The 15,538-nt window shown below is 47.0% G+C and overlaps 1 protein-coding gene across 6 annotated transcripts in view; it reads right to left on the bottom strand.

Moving 5' to 3' along the window:
• The window catches only part of MBNL2 (muscleblind like splicing regulator 2), a 148,459-nt gene extending 135,169 nt beyond the window's left edge, over nt 1-13,290 (bottom strand). For 3 of the 6 annotated variants that reach the window (XM_037132452.2, XM_037132454.2, XM_037132456.2), the window contains exon 1: nt 13,070-13,289. The gene's annotated coding sequence lies outside the window, so the exon portion shown is untranslated. Of the gene's footprint in view, nt 1-13,069 lie in introns of all 6 variants that reach the window. The other 3 variants (XM_037132451.2, XM_037132453.2, XM_037132455.2) reach the window with 2 other exon arrangements.
• Nucleotides 13,291-15,538: the final 2,248 nt, after the last annotated feature.

Below are 15,538 nucleotides of genomic sequence, written 5' to 3'. Positions count from 1 at the left end.
AGGAAGAGATCGGAACATGCAATCCAAACTCACAGATGCGGAACAATGAACTCCGCACACAACCTGTATCAGGATGAGGGGACTATCGGGAACTCCAGTACCTCAGATGCTTCAGACGGCAATGCCCTCCAACTTCCCATCTCAGGTTATCGACCACCAGCGCTCCCCCAAATAATCACCCCTCCCCATTCCTCTCTTTGATCAATCATTGAGTGTGGTCCAGGGTCGTCGACAGCATCAAAGTTTACCCTGAGCATTAAAAACAAAAATCACACTTCCTAGCAGCCAGCTAGAAAATTTGTAGTTTTAATTAGAAAGGCAAATTTTCAGAATGTCGAGGAATGTTGGCTAGGGTGTGTAGGGCATTAGTAAAACTAGTAGTGAAGAGAGGGAGAGGCAGAGTTTGTAATAGTGTCAGGGCCTGGGCATCTTTAGGTTAAATATCAACCGGGGAATTTTCCTAAGAAAACCTGGAGGGCTGGTCTCGGGTCAAGTGTGCCAGCCTTTGGACAGGATTTCTCTGGCTTTCTCAAGAGTAAGCTCTGGCCAGCTAGCCGGGAAATGGTTCCCTGGCCCTTCCTCGCCCTTCCTTTGTTTGCTCAGGGTGTCCCTGAGTGGGCCCAGGAGGGGCTGAGGGAGCAAGTCCTCCCAGCTTCTCCCTCTCAGAGGAAGGAGCACAGGTTAGCGCAGCCTGCTGTGGACGGGAGCTGGGATTAATGCGTTCCTTCGGTGACCTTGGCAGACACAGACGGTGGAGTGTGTCTCTAAGCTGCTGAGGACTGTGCTGGAAGCCACAGAGACACTTCGCAGGACGCAGGGCAACCCCTCAGATAGCACCGTTTTGTTGAGCCCCAAACCCAAACCAAACCAAAACAAACCGAAAATGTGTAATTTACTTCTAAACACTGTCTTGGTGTGGCCTTCGAGTTGTGTGAAGATCATTTATTTATCTATGATTTATCTACCTGTCTATCTACCTGTGTCTATCTATATCTGTATAGAAGCTAATCTATATTTATAGCTATCTACCTGTGTGTATATACAAATCTAAATTTCCACCTTTATTTGTATAGATGAGGATGAATCTGTATCTATAATCATCCATACCTAAATCTAAATCAGTGACTAGCTATGTCTGTATACATTAACTTATAGCTATAGCTTTCTACGTGTGTGCATGTGTGTTTGTATGTACCTATTGACCATCCCATGGGTAGTTTTCCAAGTCAATGCCCAAAATCATGCCAAAAACACCCAGAGGTGCCCAGAGCCTCTTGTTGGGAGTGAAGGCCATTTTAAAGCATCTCGCACAGTTGGGGAAGGGCTCTGTCTCCCCACCTCGCCTCCCCCAATCAGCCTCCCCCTGCCCTTCCACTGCACTCAGGTCTAACTAAACAAAGCTGAGGGAAAAGGAGGAGACTCACCCTTTTCTCCAACACAGCTAGTTCAAGGTTCAGGTATAATAGCAATATGGGTCAGCAAGGTGACAAAACGGCCAGAAAACCTCAGCATGTCGGGTTGCATAATAGAAGCGTTACATCCTGAATGAGGAAGGTGCCAACCGCCCCACCAGAGGAGGCGTGATTGCTACCTTCAGACGGGTGAGGGGTTCACCGGCTGGGGAGGCATTTGACTTGCTGAGAGTCACTCCACAGGCCTGAAGGAGGGCCGGTCATGGGAGTCACGTTTCATCTCCACACAAGGATTTTACAATGAAAGGTGATGGTTCGAAGTGTTCCGGGTCACGACTGTCCGGCTAGCGGAGGTGGTCAGGTGGTGGTTAGGACTGCTTGCCGAGGCTACAGTGGAAGGCGACTGTGGCTTGTGCTAGCCGAGCCCTCGGACGCCTTCCAACTTGGGATTCCCTTCTGATTTTCCTCGGATGTTTGTGGTTGTTGTTGGTTGGCGGGTGTCACAAAGGAGGGGCGGTCAGACTCTGTGTCCCGGGAGGTGTTCCTTGGCTGGCTCTGCTGTGTCTCCTGACAGCTCAGCACCCTGCGGACACCTGAGCACCCAGAGCAACAGAGAAGGGATCGGAGTGGCAGGTCGCGGGGAAGGAAAGAGTTAAACAGACCTAAGCTCTCGCAGGTCCCAGCAGCCCCAGAGGCAGTTAGTCCCTTTGATCCTGCCTCTTAATTGCAGCCTCGTTGCACCGGGGAACTTTAAAGGAAAGAAACAGAAAAACTCTAGGGATAGGGTTTGTTTTGTTTCCTGAGGGGATGCTCTCCGGGTGGCTGCAGGGAAGCCTGGTGCTTCAGGTTCAAATGGTGGGCTTCCTTGGGGGGCAGCTATAATCCTTTCCATGGGCTAACAGGCAGGTATGGATGGAACCCCAGGAAGGCCAGCTATCTCTGTGTGCCCTTCAGCAGGGATGCCAGGTGCAGCCTTGGCAGAGAGGACAGAACCCGGGAACAGAGACCCTGGCTTAGTTCAGGAGCCACAGGGCAAGAGAGAAAGGGAGGCTGCAGGGAGAGCGCACAGCAGATGCAGGTCAGAGAGCGAGCCCGTGCCCTTGGTCCATGCACTTGGTACGCATTAGGTGACTTGTGACCTGTGGGGTGGGGAGACCAGCACCCAGCACCGCACCTGCAGAGGGATTGCTAATGAAGACAAGGGATTTCTAAGAATTTTCACAGAGGGCGGCAAAGCCCCAACACCACAGACATCTCCCTTTCGTACAGGACTCCCCGCTGACAATGAGCTTCTGCGGATGTCATCTGTTTCAGGTCTCCGAAGGTACTTTCAACAGCGAGGTCTTTAGGCTCCTTCCAGAGCACTCGAAGGGGATCCGAGGGTCAGGAACGGCCACGCAGCCCTGGAGGCCACGATGCTCCAGCCGTCGCTGGCGCTTTACCAAGGCCCTTTGTGAGGAGGAACTCCCAGCTAAAACTGAACTCGTGCCCGCACTGTATGCCAGGCGTTGCTCGTTTGGGTTCTATTTAACTGTTCGGCGAATTCTGCCAACGGCGCACGGGAAGGCAGGAGAGGGTTTCCTAAGGCAAATCCCTTTTTCGCTGCAGCCCCCAAGCAAGCAAGATTGGAAAAGGTCTGCAAGTTTAGAGACCCCCGACTGGGGTTTCGCCCCTTGCTCTGAGGGCCTGTACCTGTGTGATCTTGGCAAGTCACTCAGCCTCCCCAGACTTTATTTTCTTCGTAAAAAGGTTTAACTCAGTCGATGTATATAAAGCTCTCAGCAGAGGGCTTGGCATCTAGTAGACACTCAATAAACCCAATAAACACTTGTTCCCTTTCATTCCTGAAAGGCTACTGGTAAATTAAAAATGCATAAAAATACCAGCCCTCTGTGGGTGGACTCTGCGGGCATCTGGGCGGAGAAGACTTCCTCTCCATCAGTTTAGTAAGACTGCTGGCTCTCAGGCCCTCATCTGGGGCCTAGAGAAAAAGGGAAGCCTTCGAGGGCAGGAAGACAGATGGACACAAAACAAGATGGAAGATACCATAATGGCTTCTTTCACGCAGCACGACGCTAAAAGTAGTGTTTTTATGCAAGTGTAATTTTAATTGCATACAACATTTCCTCCACACTCTTCATGCTCTTTGGAGGGAAGGAGGGGAGGATGGCGTTATCCTCATCTTAAGGGAAACATGAGTTTGGCCGAGTTCCCTGAACTAAGGCATTGAGGGTGTCGACTGCAACAGGCACGTCAGACTTCCAGGCTCCAGTTCTGATCACTGACTCCAGAAAAAAAAATTGAGGGCTGATTTTGAACACATGCATTTCTTTCTTTAAAAAAATATCCATGAAACAGACACGTAAACAGACATACTAGCTACCTCTGGAAGCAGGAAGCCAGTCTCCCGAGGAATTGGTGAGAATCTGCGTCCACAGACGAGACAGCCATGGCAGGCACAGGGACACACCCACAGACTGGCTGTTTGCCGCCACAGGCTGCCGGAAACTGCTGGAGTCCCTCCCTCCCTTTGCACCCTGGACCACAGCAGCCTTGGTGCCAGGCTCCTGGGATAAGTGAACTCAGGCTTAGCTCCACTCCGGGCCTAAGCAGCTACAGCGTTGAGAAGGTCGGTCCTGGCCTTCAGCCCTGACGAACACCCCTTTACCACCATCTCAAACCTGGAGGGCTGCAGCCGTCTGTTGCAGTTACACACGCGTACTGCTGCCCTCTGCGTTCACATGTTCTGCAGCCCCGTGGGCTAGCCACACCTTCCTTAGCTGGGAGCATGTTCCAAATCTCTGCCCTCCTCCAGACCTACTGAATCGGAATCCACATTTTTTAATCAGATCCCCCGCCTGATTTGCTAGGCGCACGAGGGTGAGAAGTGCTGCTCGGTACGCTCGCTGTAGGTGTCTGGCAGGAGGGCATCGACCATGTGCACACTTCGTGTACCTTCTCGTTTTTTTCGGAATAGCCCTTAAGGCTGTGTTCAATCGAGACTTGCTAGATCCAGGAATAAATGAGCGCTCAGGTCTGCGAGAACAGGACGGCCAGTGTCCAGTCATGTCCTCAGTCCCTCTGGGATCACTGCCCTAACCAATAACACTCAAAAATCTATATTTTAAAATATAACTGCAGAAATCTTGATAACCATGGTTTCTATACCTTTCGTTTTAAAAATTTATTGATTTTAGAGAGAAAGAGAGAGAGAGCGCATTGATTTGTTGTTCCACTTATTTATGCGTTTATTGGTTCATACATGTATGTGCCCTGACCAGGGATTGAACCCACGACCTTGGCTTATTTATAAATAAGCCAAGGGATTGAACCCACAACCAATGCTCTAAATAACTGAGCCACCTGGCCAGGGCCTAACCACTGTTTTCAAATGCTCTCTTTTGGTTATTAGTGAAGATTTATTGTTTAACAAGTCAACTATACAGCCCTGGGCAGTGTGGCGCGGTCAGTTGGAGCATCGTCCCACACACTGAGAGGTCGCAGGTTCACTCACTGGTCAGGGCACGTGCCCGGGTTGCGGGTTGGGCCTTCAATCAGGGTTTGCTCGAGAGGCAACTGATCAATGCTTCTCTCACACAGACGTTTTTTTCTGCTTCTCTCTACCTCCCTTCCCTTCCCCTCTAAAATCGATACACATGTGCTTGGGTGAGGATAGATAAATGGGTAGATAGATAAATAAATAAGTAAATAAAATAAGTCAACTATAAATAAGAAAGATACAGCTTCAAAGTTCTTATCCATCCAACATTCTGTGTCTCTAACCAATAGATGGTGCTTAACAGCCTCGGTTGCTCACTTTGAAGCTGAGTGTTTTGCTCCTGCGCGGATATTTGCTGTCCTGAGTCTTCACTAGCTCCTATTCTCTTCTGGGTCCCAGCTGTCTTCCCCGAGGCTCACCCTTAGTCATCTGCTTGTCTCCATCTGTGCTCCCCCCCAATGGGAAGTAGTGAGCATCCATGGCTTCGACACAGGTGTGTCTCAGTCCCCACGTGCAGCCTGGTGTCCAAGCTGTTCTCTGTCCCCACACTGTTCAATGTCTATGGGACACCCCGCTTGGATGAGCCCATCGTTAGCTAAGAACATCCTGACCAAACCTCAAGACTCATCTTCTCCCTCCTTTCCCTGGCCCCGTTCCCACTGACTGGTCTCCTTTTCTATCACCTCCCTGCATTTTTGTTAGGGTCCCATTTTTGTTTCTCCTGCTGGAAACTCCAGTGTCGTTTGACCCTCCTGAGCTCTCACCAGCTTCTATTATTTTCCCTTCGAGACGTATTGGCCCTTCTTCCCCATCCTCATGTTGCCGTTCTAATCCGACTCCTTCCCGTCCTATGCCTGTAATGTTTCCAAAGTGTAACGGCCAGTGGCCTCTCTCATTAAAAACTTTCTAACCTCTAACCTTATCTTACAAGTCTTATCTCATTCCTCAGGAGGCTTTAGATGTCATGTTCAGGTGGTGGATTCCAACTCCTCCGCACGGCTCCCCCCGTCTTCCACAGTCTGAGCCCCCCCAATCTGTCCAACGTTATTTCCTGCTGCTCCCCGGCACATGATCCCTATTCTCCAAAGTCAAGTTCCACACTGGCCCCTATACCACATCGCGCCACTGCTCCTCCTTGAGATGAACTTCATGTCTCGCATGTTGACTGCTGTGCTTGACACAGTTTTTTGATCATATGCCCCTATCAGAAAAATTACTTCTGAGCAGGCATAGCCATTATCAGGCTATTTACTTATTTATAAATGTTATTCTTGCATAACAATACTAATATGTTACATATGTCATCAAACATACAAGAAAATTGACATTTAAAAAGGATGAGCTAAATAATATATAAGATGTAAGTTCAACTATTTCTTTTCCTTATATAGATGATCTTGCCTTCGGCTTGGGGTATAGACAGCCCATTTCAGAAGCACTGACCTCTACACAAAATAGACCCATTCAGAAGTACAGGAAGTACCTCTTCCTCCGTGGGGCCTTATCTGATACTGCATCTAACCCAGAGCTCTACTTTCTTGAACCCCCAGAGCATTTAAAATTACAAGTAGCAAGCCACGGATACAATATATGCTTCACCAATATTCTTTAGTTGATTAATTGGAGCTTGTATCTAAGATGCCAGAAATTTATAGATTTTAAAGATAATCCAATATCTTAATTAAAACATTGCTGTCTTCCCCAAAATTGCTTGGGTTGGGCTCCAGTCCACACTGCAACATTCACTGCAAGAAAATTCCAAGTCAAACTGCAGAGTAATCTGACTTAAAAGCAGTTTGGAGGACCAGCTTTTCCACTTTTTGGCTAGTGATATTTTTAACACATTGTTTAACCTCGCTGAAATTCCGTTTTCATTTAATTTATAAAACGGGGGCAAAAAGAAGAGGGTCTTGTGACCACGAAAAAAGAAGACAAACATAAAAAGGAAAATGATACATGATGTAAGACAATCCGGTCTTATCATGCCCGGTATTTCTGTATTGTTGTGCATGAAGTGCATGAAGTGCTTCTGAGATGTCCAAAGCAGTCGACCTCCTACCCCCTCTGCAGCATTTATTTCTCCCTGCAAGTGAATTATTTTTTGTTTTCCCCATTTCACTGGCTCAGCTGATGACAGAGTGTCATCTCTGTTGAACTCAGATGCATAACTGGGCCTGCGTTTACTTCCTGGTTCTGCCCAGTATCAGCTGGGAGATCAGGGCGGGCTATAGAACCTTTTGGAATTCTCTTCTCCCATTGGCTGACATTAACTGTGTGGGGATAACCTGAAGTCCATGGGGTTCTTCGAAGGTTCATATTACATGAGCTATGTGTGTAGGGCGCTTGGTTTACAACACATGCCACTCAAATGTTCCTTTTCCCCGGTAACCTCACCCCCTTCAGCAGGCTTAGGAGAATTTAGAGAGACGCTCCGATGGACAAATAGAATACTTTGCATTTTAGTTCCATTGTTGCCTTTGATTTTTTCCAAACCTGCAGGCCATTTACAACCATTAAGGAGTTTTATATTCTAGAAGCACCTCCCTGCCATCCATAGCTAAGCTCACCTTGCTACTATTGTGTGGCTGGGTTGAGGTGTGAAGCCTGTACAGGTTTTGGCCCCTGATGTCTTCTCAGCACTCAGAGCTGAGAAAGTGAAACCAACCGACCTCTCTTCTTGCTCTGCCTCAGCCTCGAGGCTGCCTACGATACTAGTCAGAAATGGACTTGTTGTCCCAGAGAGCAGCTGGGTAGGTTGCCAAGTCAGTCCCCCATCAGGGCAGGTACGGCAGGCAACCGATCGATGTTTCTCTCTCATACGGATGTCTCCCTCCCTCTCTTCTCAGATCAATAAAACATATCCTCAGGTAAGGATTAAAGAAATAGAAAGCATTTGGGGACAGGAGATAGTGTCATGCGGACATATACCAGGGACGTTTGTAAATTTTTCACGTTCTTCAAGTTTAAAGTCAATTCATTAGTGGGGGAAAAAAAAGATGAAAGTTTTAAAAGCCAATTTATAATTCCTCTCCTCGAAGGCCAGAGTGCTCTGATTCCAGGCCCCTGTTTGTTTGTTTTTGTTTGTTTTGTTTTTTAGCCTCTGTTTGAACTGTTAATTGAGATAATGTCTGTGAAAGCCCTTTGTGAAGAGGAAGGAACTATACATATGTTAATTATTCTTCTGAGGACACTTGTGTGGTGACCTATTCTTATCTTGTTTGTAAGTATCTTGTTCCCCAGCGATTGTGGATTGCGAACCACTTAGGACCAGGGACCTGGGCCATTTTCCTTGTTTCCTGCCTTCTCCCTTTGTCCACCCCCGAAACTCTTCTTCTACAGCAACCAGCTCGTCCAAAATGCTCAAAAACCTTAGAAGCAGCCCGTCTGTCTGCCCAGAGCCAGAGCCGAAAAGAATCCCTTCAGTCACACCCTTCAACCCCTGCACCAACCCCCCAGCTCTCCCCAAACCAGGTCCCTCCCCTTGCAACTTGCCTACACCCAGAAACTTCACACCCATTTTGATGTTAGAATAAACAAAACAAGGCAAAAATTTGGGTTGAAAGGGGGGCATAGATGTTTACAAGTAGCTCTGCTTTTAAGAAATTAAAGAGGCTGGGGGGAGGGGGGCGTTTAATCCTCCAGACTCGGGAGTCAGGTGTTCTCCCTGGGAGGGGAAGGTGAGCTCATTTGTATCAGGGCCTTCAGAGGCACCCCCAAAGTGCGGGAGAGGGTCTGGGACCTCCTTTGTTGTCTGGGGGGTTAAGGCTTTTTAGATGATGTGTCCACCTTCCCAACTGACTACTTTGGGGCTGAATTTCACAGCTTGTTGAGACAAGGGCACTGCTCTCAGCAGCCTCATGTTTTGGATTTTGGGGAGGGGACATCAATCTCACGTGTTTATTGCTCGTCTTGCATCTTTATGTGATATTTAAACAGCATTTATGCTGAGAAATATAATGGAGGTGAAGAAAGTACGTGTAGGCATTTAAAACTCAAGATTCCTTCTGTTCTCCCCCAAACACCAAAACTGTCTCAAGCCTACAATTACTGCCTGATCCTTATCAACATTAAATTAACATTAGTCAGTAAAGTTATTATTAAAGTCTTTGAAATTTACAGTTTTTCATCATTGCTTTCTGCCCTTTATTTTGCGCACACACACGCACACACACAGTCAGGTAGTGGATGATTGACTTGTTCTAACCAAACAGCAGAAGCCAGAAAACCCAAGAGGTGTTTAATAAACACTTGTTGACTGATGGATGGAACACTCCGACCGACCGAGGATTTCCCAGACAATGCACCCTTTGTCAGAGCACCAAGGTGAATCAGTGGGTCCACCTTTCTTACCAAGAGCTTCTGCCATGTTGAGGAAAGCAGGACAGCTGGAAACTCGTCCATGAGCTCTAGGACTCAGGTTCACAAGAGAAACCTTAGGACCTTCGCCCTTCGCACCTATTTTCCCTCTCCGCCTCTTGGCTGCAGAGGTGGGACTGGCCTCAGCCAAACAGTGCTGAGCAGTAGGTGGCACCCGCCAGGTGCAGACCAGCCCTGCCACCGCCTTGATGCCACCCACGGACCCCTTACTGTGGAGACCCCCACAGCTGCAGTGAACGGTTTGTACACATTCAAAAGCAAACACACAATGAAAAACAACTGGGCGGAGTAAAAAGCAGGAAAACAGTGTGGTGACCAGTCCACAGGGCCCACCTAAGTCTTCCCGCCTCATCCTTCGCAGAGAAAACAAAGCGTGAGACACCAAGTTTTTTGCCCCCCCCCCCCAGCAGCAAACAGCTATGCCCACCAGGTTCAGGGGACCATTCCGGAAAGAATACTTTTCCTTCTCTTTGCAGCCACTTCTTCACTTTCCTTGCTGGGCCTTCAGGTTGGACGCCATGTAAATTTTGGGAAATGAGCTAGGTGACCTTTTATTCTGTCCCACTCTACCCCTGGTATTCCACGTTCACACTTGGCCTGCCTCCGGACCTACAGCTTTCCCTTGACTTTGCTACTTGCTGTGGCTGGTGGCTTATACCTGCCTACTTCCCATAATGCCCTCTGCCTCCACCACCTGCCTGCATTTTAGAGTTGCCAGGTTTCTCCGTCTGACCAGACAGTAGTAACTGTTTCTGACCCTGACCGCTGCCAGGTGTACTTGTGTACCTGGAGGTCTCAAAGGGCCTCACACTAGGTTTTCAACAACTCACGTACCCAGTGGTTGTACTGACCTTTTCATTAATCAGAATCCTTTTCCCCTCGCAATGTTACAAACTCACTTCTGCGTTCATGATATGTTTTGTCGTTTTGGAAAATGTAAACAAATCAGTATGCCTTCCTTCCCATCTCCTCTTGTTATCGGCAGGAAAGGGCAGGAAGAAGAGGAAAGGCATGTGAAATTGAGCCTCGTCATTCCATCAGAAGGGATTTTCCTAAGCTCAGTATCCAAATCCTCTTCTCCCAATTCTTCCTTGGAGTCTGGAGTGCCTGATCTTGAATTTCTGTGGCGCTCCCCGAGCGTGGGACTGGCTGGGAGCCATGTGATATTGATTTGTTTTCACCATAGCAACAGCAAATTACAACAACTAGCAGAGAGAAGGCAGGCTGTTAACCAGGAAAGCTGCACAACCGGTATATTTTGCAAGCGCATTTTTCTCCTTTCCTCTTATTTTCTCTCTTCCTCACTCTATTTTCACAAATTTAATGCAAAAGTCAAAGCTGAAAAATAGCACAAAATGCTCTGGGTCGCTCCAAGGCCTGTGTCGGCAACCGTCTGGTTTGCAGAGCTTCTGGGGTATTACGTTAGATGGATGGAGAAAATGCAAACAGCAAAGCTCTGATTTCCTTGGAAATTTTATCTGTTGATCTAAGGATAAATATCCCTAGAAAATTCACATGAACACAAAGTAGAGGGAAGGGTTTTGTACACATGACTATGTGTTTTGATGCCCTGAGACATTTGCCAACAGCTTCATTAATACGAGGTTTTATCCTTTTGTACTTTAAATAGCTCATTGTGCCAAGAGAAAAACAACTTTTTTTGGAGGGGGGGTACAAAGTCAAGGCCTCTCAGAATGCTAGAATTATGAGGCCAAGTTCAGCAAGTACTGTTTAATGCTATTAAGAGACAGAAAAATAGAGGGGCGCTTGGTCAGGGCTGGAAGAGCAGTGCCGGAGAGCAGGCAAACTAGAACCGCAACTCCCAAGAACTCCGGTCTGTTCCAATGGAAACGCTTCCTCAAAGGGCTCCTCATCACAAACGAGCCTTCCCCTGAGGTCTCTGGCCCAGCCGGACACCTGTGACCCGGGATTAATGGCCTGTGGTAGTAGACTGCCCTTCCTTTGGCCCCTTCTGCCCTAGGACGTGGTGGTCTTTATATAAAAGCGGCTGTTCCCACCATCGCAACCAGCCTTGAGCTTGCTGGTAGAACCTGGCTCCTCCATCGTGGCCCCGGTGGGGAGTGGGATTGGGGCCACGGGGACTGTCCATCCAGGTGGCAGTGCTGGGCTGCACTGAGGGGGAGCTGGGCTGTGCTACCCTCCCCACTGCCTTTGGCCCACGCAGCCGGAACCCTGCAGAGAACCTGCTCTGACCTGCCCGAGACCAGGCAGGTAGGGGGAGATGTCCTATTTCTGTGGGAGATCGGGCTGAAGGTTTAGAAAGCAGGGGCTAAAATATGAAAACATAACTCAAGCCAAGTGAGCATTAGAACGTTCCTGGCCAGGACATAGAGAAACACTCTCCATGAGCCGGAATAAAAGAACACACAGCAGAAATAGTTGGGAGATGACGTCAGAAGTTCTGGGCTAGTGTCCTGCACTTCTCCTTGAAAGTAAAAACAGTGGGTCTAGAAGAATCTACGTGGCATTGCTCTCATTCGAACGAGTGTTTCTACTCTCTCTCCCAAAACAGGAAGGATAACCGAAGAAACTTCATCTTATTGAAAGATTATAAGAATGTCCTCCTTTTCTTTGTTATTTTATTATCTCCCCAAATGCATATACTACTCAGTTGAGATATCTTTCCAGTTAACCTTTGTCTTTTAAAAGGATAGTCGTGTTTCTTGAAGAACACTCACGGCCGTGGTGGGTAGGCTCGTCAGATTTTTTTTTCTTCGCTTCAATGCTTGCTAACTATTCTAAAAATGTTACACATTTATTGTAAACACATGCTTCCGAGGCCTAACAAAAAAGCACAGTCTCCTCATGCCTGGCAGAGATTTTAAACGGAGAAAGGGCAGAGAGGATTCTTTAACAAATATATCCTTCCCTCCTCTCGGGCCAGTGTGCATTATAAATCAATCTTCTCCATCATTGCTCGGGACAGCTTCTCGGCCAGAAAGTTGATATGGCTCAGCATAGAGAAAACACAGCTTTAAAAGCTAGCCTGCCCTCATTAAATTATTCTGCTGGCTGTGTGTTCTCATTAAAAATGCATAAAGACCAGATAATTGCAGTAAGCATTATTAACCCAGCCTTACTTTTGAATATAATGGTTCCACTTTCAAGCCGGAAACAAAGGCTCAGAGACGCCAGGAAAAAGAAATGTAAACATTGAACTACAGTATCGAAAACTTGTCAGAAAGCTACCTCTTGCTGGCTTGTTAAAAACGTGCCTTTGAACCTGCATGAAAGCCACGGCATGATAAGGCTAGGTAGGTCCTTAATTCCTAATGCCAAAATACATTTGGGCATAAACATTCAATCGATGATTATTTACCACGAAGTTTTGCTTTTCTTAATTACAAGTCTGTTTTCACATAATAGGATCCATGTAAACTTTATTTATTCAGGAGCTCACTATGGCAGCATGAACATTTCCTATCTCGACAACAAACTAATAAGCATGCTCCCAAGAACGCGATTTGTTTTCGTCAAAGCATAAATGGATCTAGTCTCAGAATAAAAACTCGTTGGATGCCACACTCCCAAACAGGCGGCACAGATTCAAGCTTTGCCATTTCTTTTGCTCAAATCCAAATGTTACGTAAAAGTCCAGGATCCCCGGCAAGTGTTCCATCTGAATTAGTGGCATCCAGTTCCCCTGGCTTCCCCAAGCAACACACATGGAATGCAGCGCACTGCAGCAAACTCTTTAAACATCCAAAAAAGAAGGAGGAGAAGGAGAAGAAGGGTGGGTGTGGGGGGGTGATTCTCCTACCTTGTTTAGCTCTGCCTTTCCTTGCCTTTTACAGTAATCCCAGGAACATCTGGCAGAATCAAGCGGCCCAGGCTTCTCCCCTGCATCGTGAGGAAGAAATTTCCATGTAAATAGTTCTCGTTCCCTGCTTATTGTACTCTGCGCGAGCCGCCTGCCTTGGCTGGAAAATTTTGCCTTCAGATGATGAAGCAAAGACAGTCTAAACTCTGTTGCCGTAAGCTGCAGCCCTCCCTTCCGACAAATCCCTCCCAGCCCTGGGCAGCCAATCCCCAGCCAGTTCGTCAGCCCTGCTCGTCTGAAACCGGCCCTAATAGGGTGACTGACACAGCAACACAGCACTTGCAGTGTGTGAAAACAGTGCATCCATACTGATGAAAGAGGAATTTCCCTCTCAGAAGAAAGCAATCAGAGCACCAAGGCAGAGTGGCACATAATTGGCAGAGCAGAGAGAGGGGTAGCTTGAGAAAACACCCCTGAAGACGGCCAGCCCAAAGTGTGGGGCTGCCCTGGGAATACTTTTGCAAAGGCAAAACTCTGCAGATACCAAAGAAATCCTGGTTGTGCGTGCCACTGACAAAAGCCTCTGTTTTTAGAAGGGAAAACAATTCCTCGTCTGCCGTGAAAATTAATACCTTACAAAACATTTCCATGTGATTTCCATTAATGAGCAAGAGTGTGTGAGCCCAAGTGCGTGTTCAAAGTCAAAACACACTTATACCCGCACACACAGTTTTCCTGTATAACATCTCTTACTGCAGTGGCGAATTACTCTAGCCCCTGTATCTTTCATCTAAGTTTTCAGACCGCTGGGGACTTCAAATAGGCAATTCTGAACGACGAAACTGATATGTGTACACTACCCTATTGTGCTCTGGGGGGGGGCACTCTGGGACAATCAGGTAAGCCTTAGCCTAATCCTGGTACCTTCGGTATCATTTGACAAACCCTGAGCATTGGCCCATCCTGGCATTAACGAAGCAGCGATCACAGGAAGGTGTTTACCACTAACCACACGCGGCACGTGATCCAAGGGGCGCTCTCAGGTGCCACTCCACAAAGAACATTCTAGAAGCGCTGAAGTTCCCTGAGATAAAGCAGGAAAGAGAAATGGAAAGATTAGTAAGGATTATTTCTTTTCCACGTCAACTGTACTCATGCTTTGGGGGGGCAAAACCATATGGCATTTGGAAAGTATAAAAAGCATACATTTTCCTTCTACTAAACACAGCATTTTGAATTAAAAAAAAATTGTGTCATGATTACATGACTAGACCAAGACAAGAACAAAGCCTCATTCATCGGAAAGTTTGAACCTAATGCACTATTGTTTATAAGCAACTGTTCAGTGCGTATGTGATGAAGTTATAGCTGGGGGGTGGGATACAAAAGTTTCTTTTGATTTTGCCAATTCTATTTTAACAACACAGTGTTTCATATGATTCTAGGCTATTTCCTCAATAGAATACCATTCCAAGTGAAATAGTGGCTTTATTCCACTTGAACCTTATAATCTTTATTATCCCAGTGGAAACCCATCATATATCATATCTTGCAGGCTTTCCTCCCCACGCAAATTTAAATGACCTCTCTGGCCCACCATGACCCTGCATGTCAGTGAATGGTCGCAGCTTTGTCCCCGATCTCCCTGGTTCTGACTTTGACACTAGCATTCTCTTCATTTTATTCCTGAAATTGTAATCATCTTTAACTCACTGTACTATGTAGTTTCATCCAATGAAAGGAAGTTTCATTGGCTTTTCCTCCTCACTGCTCCAGAATGCTTACCTCTTACCTGCATCATAAAATGCTAGTAACTTGGCATCTGGGACTCAAGCTCCCCCTTGCCAGACAGGTTTTTCTGTCATGTAGAGTCATGTTCCTTCCATACTCAAATTCTTCTCTTTATAAAATCTAAATTACAGACACTCGAGACCCTTCATAACCTGGCCCCTCCCTTTCTATTCAGCTTCTTCGACACTCTTTTCCCCTGTGAACTTTCTCACGGAGTCGTGCCTCTTCCTCCAGGCCCCGGGCCTTCCAGTCCATCCCAGACTGAAGAGCTTTGCTTAACAAAATATTACCCACCCTGTAGATCTCAGCATGTGTCCCCTTTCTTCTGGTGTGGCTCTCCTGTTGGCATTGACTTCCCTTTAAAAGTGTTCTGAATTGCTCACTTCACCAGACTCTTACAGCCCAAATGATGATCTTCCTATCTCAAAAGGTCAAGTTTGTGTAGTATATTCAGATAATATACATAAAACATCTATGCAGTGGCTGGCCATGATAAATGATCACTAAGCGATGACTATTGTTCATTGCATTTAGCAAAATGCCATGCACAAGCTTGCTGATTTCATGATTCCTATCTCAAGTATTGGTATCATATCTATCTAATTGCACAAGCCCAAAACTTGGCAATCATTCTTGACCCTCCCCCTGAAACCACCATAGGGAATCCATCATCAATGC

Source organism: Artibeus jamaicensis, unplaced genomic scaffold, assembly GCF_021234435.1.
Source record: "Artibeus jamaicensis isolate MK-2021 breed Jamaican fruit bat unplaced genomic scaffold, CSHL_Jam_final contig_415, whole genome shotgun sequence".
In the NCBI taxonomy this organism is placed as follows: domain Eukaryota; kingdom Metazoa; phylum Chordata; class Mammalia; order Chiroptera; family Phyllostomidae; genus Artibeus; species Artibeus jamaicensis.
Note: the sequence above shows the minus strand (reverse complement) of the source record. Positions and strands in the feature narration are given on the sequence as shown.